We start from the raw sequence: 13,048 nt of genomic DNA, 5'->3' as shown, positions 1-13,048 counted from the left end.
TACAGGATATTGCTGAGTACAGAGGCTGAAATACAACATTTGTGGACTTGGGAAGTTGGGGGTGGAGGGGCACACTGGTAGAGAAAGTTAATTGCTTCTTTGTACACATTTAGCTCTTTCCTACTAGTACCTACTTGACTCGACTGGTTTGCCACAGACTGGATGCCAACGATTGGAGAGTCAGTGGTGTCACTCGATGAGTCATGAGAGCGACTCCTTCACGAAAATAAAAACTGCCCTTATTGAAACTCGATAACGATAACCCCCCCGCGACTCCAGAGCCCACACACTAAAACTACAAATACACGAAGACGGGCCCAACAGGATTCCAGGCAAGGTTCTAAAAGCGTGTGCAGACCAGTCGTCACATGTCTTCACCAGTATATTCAACAACTCTGTCACAGGCCTTCATCCCACCCTGTCTGAAGTCTGCAACCCATGTAGCTGCACTCACAACAAATCTGATCAGCCCCTGATCATCTCAGTGTCTGCTGCCCAACAGCACTTACATGTCCTGTAATGAAATGCTTTGTGATCATATCAAAGCCTGTCTTCCTCTCACCTTTAACACACAGCAACTTGCCTGTACAGCAAACAGGTCCACTAAGGATGCTATAGGCAAAGCTTTCATGTGAGGGCCTACATGAGCATGGCTTTTGATGACTGTAGCTCAGCCTTCAACAAAACCATCCCGAACAACAAACTGTCTGACTTACAGTTGCATTGAGAGGTTTACATAAACTCATTGTGGACATGAATGTCAAGATGAATGCACAGCATACATCTTCAATGACTTTAGAAAACAAAAATTGGATGCACAAGGTTGAATTTATTTTAGATTTTCTCCTGTTCACAAGGGTCAAATATATGCACTCACATTCATTCAGTTCTTTAAGTTATACTGATCTTTAAGGTCAAGGCTGATTAACTTCCCGTTAGTGATCATGATTGACTACAACTAGTACTTTCTCTTTACCAGTGTAAAAAGGATTTACTTGACAGGATTAATTGGATTGGCCAATACTCAACATAATGAAAAAGTCAAAGGAACTCAGTGAAGATCTAAGAAGAATATTTGTATTTATTAATATACGCTGTGAGGGTCTCTTGGAGCCATTTCGTCTAAATAACTGTAGACTCATCAGTTCAAACTGTATGTAAGTACAAGCCATGGATGGTCTGGAAGGAGACACAAAATGTCATCATCTGATGAAAGAAAATTAGTTAGGATGGGACCACCAAGGCTCAAGTCTGCCATGAACTGGAAACTGCTGGAATCCTAGTAGTAAAACTCCAGTAAAACACCAGTAAAACTCAATTTGTGTCCACAGTAAAGTGAATTTTACATCGCTATGGACTGAAAGAGTTCCAACCAAGAAAGTAGGCCCTGCTCCAAAATCGAAACCTTCAAGCTCGACTGAAATTTGCAGCTGCCCACGTGGACAAGCCAAATGGCCTGTGGAGAAAAGTTTTATGGTCAGACAAATGAGATGTTTGGCCAGTGGTACTGATGCACTGCACAAAGTGTGTGGAATAATGAAGAGAGAAGACTCCAAATGCTTCAAATTCACATCGGTTCAACAGACAGACAGTTGAAACATGGACACAATTACGTATTTCAACAGAACAATGATCTTAAACACGTCTCAAAACCAAAGCAGGCTGGCTTCTGGGATGGCCTGCCCAAAGCCCCAACCTCAACCCAATCGAAATATTGTGGACTTTGCTTAAGAACCACATCAGTGCCAGGAAACCAACTAGTTTAAATGAATATCAATTCTGCCAAGAACAGTGGTCAAATATATATCCAAAATTATCAATCCAGAATTTTTACCCTGAGTGGATCAGAGATGATCCAACCTGGAAAAAGCACTTTCAAAGACTTTCTCACAAATCACCCTCAGACGGCTGAGTGCTGAATCCACTGCTATTGGCCTTTACACCCATGACTGCAACTCAGGCCATCCTAGTAACACCATCATCAAATTTCAAATGACACCATGGCCACTATACTCATCAGCAGAAGGGGATGAGTCTGCCAGAGAAGAGAAGAAATCCTGAAAGTGTCAGCCTGAAGTTCAACAAACAACCTCACACTGAAGAGAAAAGAAATCATCTTTGACTTCAGGAAGAACAGCGAAACCCCGGCCTCTCGCTACATCAATTGCAACTGTATGGCGAGGGTTCAAGCCCTCGAATTCCTGGGTACCTTCATCTCCGCTGACCTATCCTGGACTGCGAATATACCTCAGCGGTCACCACATAGGCGCAGCAGTGACTTCACTTCCTGAGTGCTCGGGAAGAACAAGCTGGGTTAAAAGCTGCTGGTGACCCTTTACTGCTGACATATTGCATCACAGTGTGATACAGGAGCAGCGCTGAAACAGAGAACAGGGTTCACCAGATCATCAACACACCAGCAATTTCTGGCTCGTGTAATTTCACAGAAAAATGCAATACTCCCTTAATGAGCAACATTGATCTCATATTACTAGAAACTCTGTGCAGTGTTGTATATTACTGGTAAAGTCACTGAGCGGACATGCTACTCCCTAGCATGGCTGCGATTTGTTACCACACTTCTATCATATTTAGCAGTTTTAATTACTTTTTATAATTACTGTGTAAATGTTCTTTGTTTTACCTGCTCTGCTATGTATGCTGATATAAACTGTATAATGGCAACAAAAGGTTTCTAACTCTAATTCTCTCCTCTGGCACCTCTGCTGCAGAAGGTCGCCACATGAGCGGAGACGCCAGCGCCACCTGACAAACAGAAAGGAAGCATTTGATGTCCTGACATGACAACACCCTTGATTTGCATGATAAAGCGTCACACAAAATGCAAGTGAGGCTGATGGGAACAGTACGCTTTGAGCTGACGTGTCCGTATATCAATCTGATGAGCAAAGGTATTGACCAAACGGGGCTAGAAAAAGATTTCAGAGGACTCAAACGAGATGGAGGGGGTTGGGGAGAGGAAAAGCGCTTGCAAAGATTAATGGCAGTGCATATTATTTTCTGCCAGTGTGTGTCAGTCTGGACCTAATGACGAGTTCTGTGACCACTGATGTGACCGTGTTCTGGCTCTTGGGAGGCAGGAGAGTTTTATTTAGCAAACACAGGGGTGTGGTAGATTCGGTGTCTCGTTGAATTTCCTGTTTGCAGAGCACGCTCGCTCACATGATGTTGTTCCAGTGCTGAAAAAGGGACAACTTTTACTTACTGTGCAAAAGAAGACAGGCAGAAAATTTCCATCTGGGTTTAAAAGAAAGAGCTCTCAGCATCACAATGACTTCCTCAAAACATATTCTGTATTATTATGCTACATATGGACATAAAAGCCAGAAACACTGGACCAGAGTGCTTTAGAATGACTTTTTCTACATGCGGACTATCAGAAAAACAAAACAGAAGAATTACCTCAGTACTTAATTACACTGTAGATCACAGTGTTAGTTCTGACCTTTAGCTAGATCTTACACTGGACCTTTAAACCACCCCTAACAGAAGCATTACATTACAACTAGGGTACTGATTTTACAGCGACAGGACATAATCATTCATTCTATTAACTTGACTCTGCATAATGCCCATTTGCTTATCTTATAGTACCGATAAATGTCAAGTTATTGTAAAACTATTGTAATTAGAAACTTGTTTCCCCCTCTGTTCACACTCATAGTGTGTTCTGTATTTGCTGTGGTACAGATGCTCAGTAAGTGCCCCAGTTATTCAGAGTTAATATACTGAGGAACAGCTCCCCCCCCCACCCGAGCTGTGGCCTCCATCCCCTCTCACACTTTCATGACTACCATTGCACCCTATCTAATCACTCTCTGGGGTATAATAGCCCATTCATTATCTCCTATTTATTTATTTGTTTGTTGTTTTTAAACAACAGATTTGTTGTTTGTTGTTTAAAGGCTTTCACTTGGTTGTTCTCAGAATCTCATCTCTGCTTTTCGCGGATGATGTGGTTCTGTTGGTTTTGTTGGGTGATGGCCTCCAGCTCGGTGAGAATGAGGATCAGCAGCTCCAAATCTGAGGCCATAAAAGGGTGGAGTGCCCTCCCAGGGTCAGGGATGAGTTCCTGCCCCAAGTGGAGGAGTTTAAGTATCTCGGGGTCTTGTGCACGAGTGACAGGAGAAGGGAGCGGGAGATCGACAGATGGATTGGTGCTGCGGCCGCAGTGATGCGGACACTGCACCGGTCTGTTGTGGTGAAGAGAGAGCTGAGTGTAAAAGCGAAGCTCTCAATTTACTGGTCGATCTATGTCCCTACCCTCACCTATGGCCACGAGCTGTGGGTAGTGACTGAAAGAACGAGATCGCAGATACAAGCGGCAGAAATGAGCTTCCTCCGAAGGGTGGCTGTCCTCTCCCTTAGAAATAGAGTGAGGAGTTCAGCCATCCGGGAGGGGCTCAGAGTAGAGCCGCTGGTCCTCCATATCGAAAGGAGCCAGTTGAGGTGGTTCGGGAATCTGACAAGGATGCCTCCTGGGTGCCTCGTGGATTAGGTGTTCCGAGCATGTTCCACCAGGAGGAGGCCCCGGGGCAGACCCAGGACATGCTGGAGAGATTATATATCTCGGCTGGCCTGGGAACGCCTGATGTTCCCCCGGCCAAGCTGGAGGAGTTGGCTTGGGAGAGGGAGGTCTGGATGAATGAATGGATGTTTTTAAGCTATTTGTTCTTTTCTGATGGGCATAGGGAAGATGCCAGTCTAAATTTCTTTGCACTGTGTAACGGCAATAAAGATCTCTTCTGTTGCAGGCATGAGATGTCTAACATGAGTCATAACTACAACTGCATCTCATTCCTCCTTTTTTGTTTTAAAAAACCTTGAGTCTTTTTGCACTGACAGCGAATAAAAAACACTTTGAAAGTGGTCTAAAGCAACAAATCAGACTCAGATTTCCGATTTCAAATGGCAAAGCGTACTGATTAAACCCAACAAATGTGTGATCAGAAGCCCGAGCTTGTGCTTGCCACCACTCAGGTTGCACGCCGCTCACGCCCAATGCTTTTAACATTTAAGATGCAGCTTTAGCTATTCGTGAATCAGGCGTGACCTTTTCACTACTCTATATTTTTAGCTGCATTTCCTTGATAAAGCATTCTTGATATGCTCAGCTGCCCCCAGAGGGCTGTTATGCAATCATTACTCATCGTATAGTCTAGATTATCCTGTCATTTTGTTTTTCACACAGATGCCACAGACTCTCTTCCTTCCTATGGTGACACTGGCACGCCAGTGGTTTAAGCCCCCTGAGGATGTTTGCCCGGCTGTGGTTTCAGTACAGAAAACCAGTACAGTCTGAGGACAATGGAGGAGGTGATTAACAGGAGGTTGAGAAAGAAAAGAAAGACAAGGACAGACGGGAAAAGCACAAGGCCGAGTGCAGGAAACAAGACATGTGAATCATCGGGATGATCATGATTAATAATTAAGTCAACGTCCTTTAAGCAGAATTATGTAGAGATGCTAAAGCAGCGGTCCCCAACCTTTTTTGCGCCACAGACCGGTTTGTTTGCGGATAAATACAACAAAATAAAACTAGTACCGGTACCGAAAAAAAGAAGATTTATTCATAACACACGTGAAAAGACCCAGGAAAACCAAGTTAACGCTAAAAACCGATAAAACCCCTGAAAACCACACATTTCACACCCGAGCCTCAACTCTCGCGGCCCGGTACCAAATGACTCACGGACCGGTACTGGTCCGTGGCCCGGGGGTTGGGGACCGCTGTGCTAAAGAATGCCTCAGGATTTGTCCATGTTTTATCTCTCCGTATGAGTGCCCATCCCCCTCTTTTAGTTCCCTGCAGTGAGAGAAGGCAGGCTGGTGAAGTTGGGGGCAGGGCGACTCCCTCTCCCTTCCTTTCTGTCTCTGGAGCCCATCGACAGCTGCTCAGGGAGGCCTGGAGCTGCTGCCCATGGCTGAGCAGAGCCCCGGCCGCATCCTGGAAGACTCAGTGAAGAAGTCATGCGTGCTCACGGCTGCGAACTGGGTGAACCTGAAATTTAAAAAAAGAGGCCTTGACAAAAGAAGTCCTGGTGTTTACTCAGTCTGTCTGCCTGTGTTAATATTTGAGGAAACCCTGTGCGTCTGACGGAACGGGAGGGAGACGTGACACCGCTGTTTAAAGTCCATCATAAGTGACGGGCGCTTCCTGCCAATGCCTGAGCTGTGATTACCCAGGTCGCATGGTTTGACCCTCGGGCTGTCATGCAAATCATCAAGTGGAACCGCACCCAGATCCTTGAGTAATGTATCTAGTGTCTTCCTGGAACTGCATTAGGCAAGTTTTGGGAAAGGCTGCATATTTGGCAACCGCAAGCAGAGAGAAATTCAAAAATTGCGTAACGGTGCTATTGTTAAAGAAAATGTTAATCGCTTTCATAGCCAGCACTGAAATTTCAATCCTCCCTTTCACCTTTGAGCTAAATGAGCACAAATAAATTGTAGAAAATGACCCATATGTGCGGTTTATTATTCCATTTATTGAAGGCAGAGCAGGAGGTATGGGTGCGGGGAAGAGTGAGGGGCAAGCTGCTACCGAATGCAAATAAGACACTGAAGTGATCAAAGCCCAAATGATTAAGCTGGATCAATAAAAACGACTCAATTTAAAGAAGGGAGAGGAAAAAAAAAAAGCCTGGCCAGCAAACTTTCCGGGCCGTCAATACGGATGACAGAAGTGAGAAATGACTCCGGGGCATCAAGGACAAAGGAGGCGACAGCTCTCCTGTGCATTGCTCTGGAGACGTGCCAAGGCCTGTTTTTGAAACCACCATGCCATTTGCCTCGCAGCACCAGGGACAGGTGGGACGTGTCAAATAAACACAGAAGACATGTCAGGCAGGATGGTTATCATTTTTTCAAGGGTGTAAATTTAGAAGAACACATCTGCATCTGTGCTGAGAGCAAAGGTGTGTTCTGTGTTACATAAAATGTCGACTTTTTATTTGTGTAATCAGTCCGAGGGAAGGGTAAAATACGTATGGATTGTTTCATAGGTCTCCTTTCTATGGAAGCCTTAGCATTAATTTTGTTTTAGTGGTAGTAGTATAAGGACTGCTTTTACTTTCCCCCCCTTATTTGCTGACAAGGATATCTACATTAGACAACATCCACTTCCACAGCTCCTTGTTGACCTATGCCTTGCCACAATCTCTCCCGAGTAAGCCCAAGTTTTCACTAAGTTCCGGAGGACAATTCCATTAACATCCGCATCATGTTACCGAGCACGAGACCACCCAGCGTGCCTAATCTGCGGTAGCAGACATGTTGTCTGAACAATGTCAAAGCAGGTTTGCTTTCTTAGCCTTGCCTCTAAGTTCTGGGTCTGCTCCTGCGAACATCCCCTCACACACAGCTCTGACAGGCCAGCCTTTCTCCAAAGTTAATTATGGCCACAGCTTGCATGGAGGCATATCATTAGCAGTAATTGCACCCAGCATCCCACTGCCATGTGCCTCGCATTTTTTTTTTTTTGTCCTAGATTTATGTCGCACTGATCCATGAATGAGCAGCACACCGTTCCACAAACTGGGAATGGGTGCACGGAGAGGGCAAAAATGATGCGACTGGAGATCACTCTGTGCACGAGCATGTGCTCACTGTTGGCTCACGCTAGTCAACGGAGGAAATCAGGGTCTAAAGCTGGGTTTCAAATAGGCTGTGGTAAAATGGCTCATGTAGATGGGTTGTGCAGTTTTATGTAAAGTCTAGGAAATACAGAGGATTACTGAGAGGCAGCGTTTGTTGTGTAAGCACACGCATGTGTATAGGTATATGTGTTTCCATAATAACAGGGGGAATGCTGTTCCCAACTGCTCTGGTTGTGAAACTGCTTGGAACATAATAAGCAAATCTAAATGCAATTAGCCTATTTCATCTGTGCAGTGCAGGGAGATGACTGAGGCTCATGTTGTAGATCACACTGCCTGTGTGCTGCCATGCTCCATCTGAAAGATGAGGTTCTGGGGTTATGTTAAACCCGCTATTGTATTATACAGGATAGTGCACAATAGACTCTGGAAATACACAGAGTGCTGCTTAAGAAATGTAAATATGCACAAGGATGTAAAGAGGTTTGATACCAATTTGCGATGCATTGACACCTGCTGTGGTGCCAACAGGTTCTTGGATTATAATCATCTTCAAATGTATTGAACAGGAAGATACCTCATCTCTGGAATTTGAAAATGAAAAACAATCTGCAGCAAAGGAGTGAGGACTCAGTGGGCCCATCTGGCTTTACTTCTGACACTCTTTACTCCTGTTTAATGCTTATTTGAGTCCTCATTGATTGGACCACACCAATTTTCAGGCTCAATATTCAGTCTGACCTTACGTACGTTTGATTTTGATTTTGTCATTGCTCCCTACACTCAGCCCCAACCGGTGGTTGCACCTCTCCGAGTGTGGTTCAGCCAGAGGTTTCTATGTGTTAAAAGTAGTTTTTCCTTCCCACTGTCGCCAAGTGTTTGCTCATGGGTGTAGGGCAGACATTTGATTGTTGGGGTTTTTGACTTTCGTAGCTCTTACTATATAAATGAAACTTCTTCCCCCTAGCATTTTTCCCGCGGGGCTCGCTTTTCTGCAAAGCCACCTCCATTCAGCACGATAAAGGGCGTCGTTCAGGTTGGTGCTGATCTTCTTCACCTCGTCTTTGACTCAGTTCATCTGTCGCCTTTTTGGTCTGCCCCTTGGTTGCCGGCCTTAGGGGCTGAGTCGCAGTACTATTCTTGCCACCGAGTTTTTGTCACTTCTGACCACGTGCCCATACCATTGCAGTCGCGCTCCTTGCATCTTCTCCGTGATCGGCGCGATGCCCAGCTGCTTTCGGATGTCGGTGTTCATGACGTGGTCCCATCGTGTCAGGCCCAGGCACCATTGCAGCATTCGCATTTCCATTGTGTGTAGGGTCTGTTCGTGCTTTGTGGTGGCCGGCCAACACTCTGATCATAAAGGGCCACAGGGCGCACTACGGTCTTGTAGATCTTTGACTATATAAATGAAACTGAATTTAATTTTTCGGTCTCAGTGCAACCCTAGACGGGCTTGTGATCTATCACTTGTTGGGTGAATGTGTAAACTACTACACACTATGGAGCCACTCAGTCTGACTTAAATACACTCAAACTGCAGAATAAAGACGGACCATTATGTATAGCTTATGTAGCTAATCTAACCATAGCTGGCTAGCTCGGTTAGCAAAATATATCAGAGTGAAAAATGAAATACTAATGTTGGTTAGTGAAAAACAGGCATTAAACGGAGTGGTTAGGGCAGTCACACCTTCATAACCTAAGCCTGTAAAGTTGCGTAATTGTGTGCACTGTGTGCTTTTTAAAACAACTTGACACCTTTAAAAAGGTGTGACAGAAAAGCATTCACCAAATCAGACAACATAGACAGCATGACAAGAATATGCTTCGAACTGAAAAGTGACAACCAAATATAGAAACACGCAAATACTAAAGATTAGCACCCAAATAAGCATTAAACAGGAGCTATTTTAACATCCAGCACTACTGCAGTTATTTGTTGCATGTCAGCAAGTACACGGAGTACACATACTCACACAGCATGTGTACTCTGATTAGTCATCAGGGCGTGAGTAATGGTATGAATCACATGCATTTTCAGGCAAGTTCATTACTGCTGCAGAGCAGTTCTTTATCTGGCTGAGTTAGGGTTAGATGTCCATGTGCAAAGTTGCACACATGCACGTTTGTGCTGACTGCTTTTGTTTTTCCTTTGAGTTCTCAGGGCCACAGGTACAGTTTTAACTCAGGTTAGGCATGTTGAACATGTTTATATGCATGGATTTTCCTGAACAGTCAAATCCTGGAGAAAAAGGGGAATTTCCGATAATATCGGAAGATGCATGCCAAACTGCTAATTGTGAATATATTAGAGGAGACATATTCCCATTCAGATCCATGTGATCCACACTGAAAGGCGATATTGGCTGCACTTCAATGGAAACCACCCCCACCCTGACAAATCTCTCCACAGCGGTCACTGCTGCTCTGCCTGCAGGTTCCACCCGGCAAACACACACATCTTTGTTAGACACGTTTTGCGCACAGAAACGTGTGTGTAGTTCAGGCTCGGAAAAATGCCTGCATGCATTTGTCGCTAGTGCCTCACCTGCACAGAGTTCAACAATAAGCAACTGCCACTGAGCCAAAAGCAGCCTCAGACCTGCCTGCAGGAAAAAGCAGACTTAAGACAAACTTGAAAAGCCCACAGAGATGCCGCAGCTATAATAAACAGAGGAAAGGCCACATGGTTTCGGGTAAACGGTATATCAGGGTTTTATGTTTTTGTTTCATGTTGCTAAACAAAGAAATCAATGGATTTTGATTAGCAACCAATCAATCCTTTGTTTTTGCATGACAACAGCAGCGAGCGATCTCACTGAATGTCAGACAGAAAGTGAGAAACACTATAATGACACAGTTTCAGTAATGTTGTCTGTTCACACCATCTCAGTGGATTTGTAAGTGACATTAAGGCTTTCAGCTTCAATTCCTTAATTTAATTTAACAGAAACATAGCAGTAACTAACCCTAGCTGTTTTCACTTCAGAACAGGCTCTTTTTGATGTTTTCTGCCAACTCTAATCTTAAGTGTAACCTCCGGTTTCCACCTTTCTGCATTTCCACTCATGAAACGGTGTCTTGATTGTAGACTTTGATAACAGCACGAGAGTGTTCTTGACTTGACTGGATATTGTTTTCCTTAACCATGGAAATAATTCTGCGATCAGCCACTTCAGTCGTTTTCTGTGGCCTTTCAAGAATGTACCAGACTGTAGATTTGACCCGTCCTGGGTTTTAGGTTTTTTTTTTTTTCCAGCCTAATGATGCGTTCTTTCACTTGCATCAGCAAATAGTTCTACACTGGTAATCAACTGAACTGAATCACCTTTACCTGCTGACATTAGAATGAAAACAATGGGGGACCAGTCCTCAACCTCTAACCTCTTGTTAGTCCAATTACTTTTACAATAATTCCCTCAAACCATTTTGACTGATTTAAAATCCATTTCTTGTTTTTTAACAAAAAAACAAATAGAATAAACTTTTAATTTTCCAAATAGCAATGGACCTAACCGTATGTTCACTACGAAATGTTGCAATATACATTTTCTACAAAATATATTACAAAGGTAAATTGACTGTTCATTGTCAGGTTAGACTGATGTCAACTTTTAAATATGAAGCTGAGAGAGGGGTCTCTAAAACTCACAAATTACCAAATATTTGTTTGATTTTCACAACGCCTCAAAAAAAACCCCATCTATCACCAGCAGCCAACTGGGTCAGTGCATGGGGGACTGAACAACATCCAACAGGATACGATGCATTACTTTGTGATTTTTAGAGTTACTAATACAAACGGGGTAGTAGACTATGGTCGATATGATAAAGTAATTCAAATGTCCAATAGCTGTATATTTAAAAGAACAGGTATGGGTCAAAATCCTGGTCAAAAGCAGATCTGTGGGACTCTGTCAGGCACTTGTGCAATTTTCCGTCTCGTGCCAGCTAATGACCTTTTACACCCATCAGTCTGCTTCTTGAATTGACGTTTCATACCTCCGACCTCTTCTTGTTCAGTCAGTGAGTTTACTTGGAGGAGCTTAGGTCCCGGGGAATAGAGTTATGAAATGTTTGGCATTAGACACAGCAAGTTTAGAGGTATGAAATAAGAGCAGGCGTGGGGGGGAAGGGGACATGTACAGCTGATCCTCTATAGTAAAATGATCTGATCAGGAGATTGGCTGGTCAATGTGAGGTGACCCGCATGCACTAGTTATGCAACAAACATACATAAACCCTATATATAAACCCTCCTATTTATGACACGGAGGTTCTAAATTAAACAGGCATCATATGATAATAACTGAGGAGGGCAGACAGGAAGGAAGACTGAGGAGACCACAGAGAGAGCCTATCGTACAGTGAGAACAATAAGACAGTGTTTAAAGTTTCACCATTCAGGCATTACATGTCTTTCCACTCAAACCTAACACAAGCCTCAGTTTATTTTCAGGGGTTTAAACGGGTTTGAAATTATTCCTCTGTTACGCAAGGAGAAAAAAAGAACGAACCAAAGGCTGTAACACCATTTTTAGCAGCACAAGGTGTTGCCAAACCTGAGCACAGACCACCGAGGAATCTACGGATAGGGTGTCGAGTTACAACCTGAAACAGAACTGAGGCCTTGTTGAGGCTGACAGCTCAGAAATATTAAGAGCAGCAGCTGGAAATAAATGTAGTTATGAATCTTCTGATTTCACACAATGTCAAGCTATTCTTTTAAACATGTAAATCTGACACACTGAACAATGGATGCCAGTGGATAGAAGCCATAACCATCCATCCACTTTGTTCTGCTTCGAATTCACTGTATACTGGTTACAGTTGTGCTGATGAATGCATTACTTTATTATTCCAATTAGCAAAGAACAGAAGCAATACATTCACCTTTTGCCCTTCACATACTAGCAGCACGCACCATGAAAGTTCATATAGGAACTGTGTTGAATCGTCATTACTTATTAAATGTATTCTTAATTTTCACACTGCTGCAAAATTTCGACTTTGCTGAACTAAATGAATAAACTGCACAGCTCCTTCAACCCACAAAACTGAGCTTTAAAGGAAAAGATCAAATTACTAGCAGCCGTCTCAGGAGGTGTGAAATTGGACGAAAGAACATGACGGAAACCCGCTGGTTCTGTTTAATACGTGTTAAGACAAATCATCGATTCTGCTTTTCATAATAAGGAAATCCACGTGAACCCTGCAGGAGGTTATATTAAAAATTTAGTCCCTGCCTCTGTGCACGTTTAACTTGTTCGGCGTCTTTTTGGACTCCACTTTGTAACAAACTGAAAGCAAATCATTTTATAAATCAATAAAAACTTAGACATTTTTATTGAACTTTGTGTTTTTTTTCCTCGAGACAACAAGCTGGTTGATGCACACTGGATTTGAGCCAGCTTAAAAACAAAACA

Source organism: Oreochromis aureus, linkage group 13, assembly GCF_013358895.1.
Source record: "Oreochromis aureus strain Israel breed Guangdong linkage group 13, ZZ_aureus, whole genome shotgun sequence".
Lineage (NCBI taxonomy): Eukaryota > Metazoa > Chordata > Actinopteri > Cichliformes > Cichlidae > Oreochromis > Oreochromis aureus.
This window is presented reverse-complemented; position numbering follows the sequence as displayed.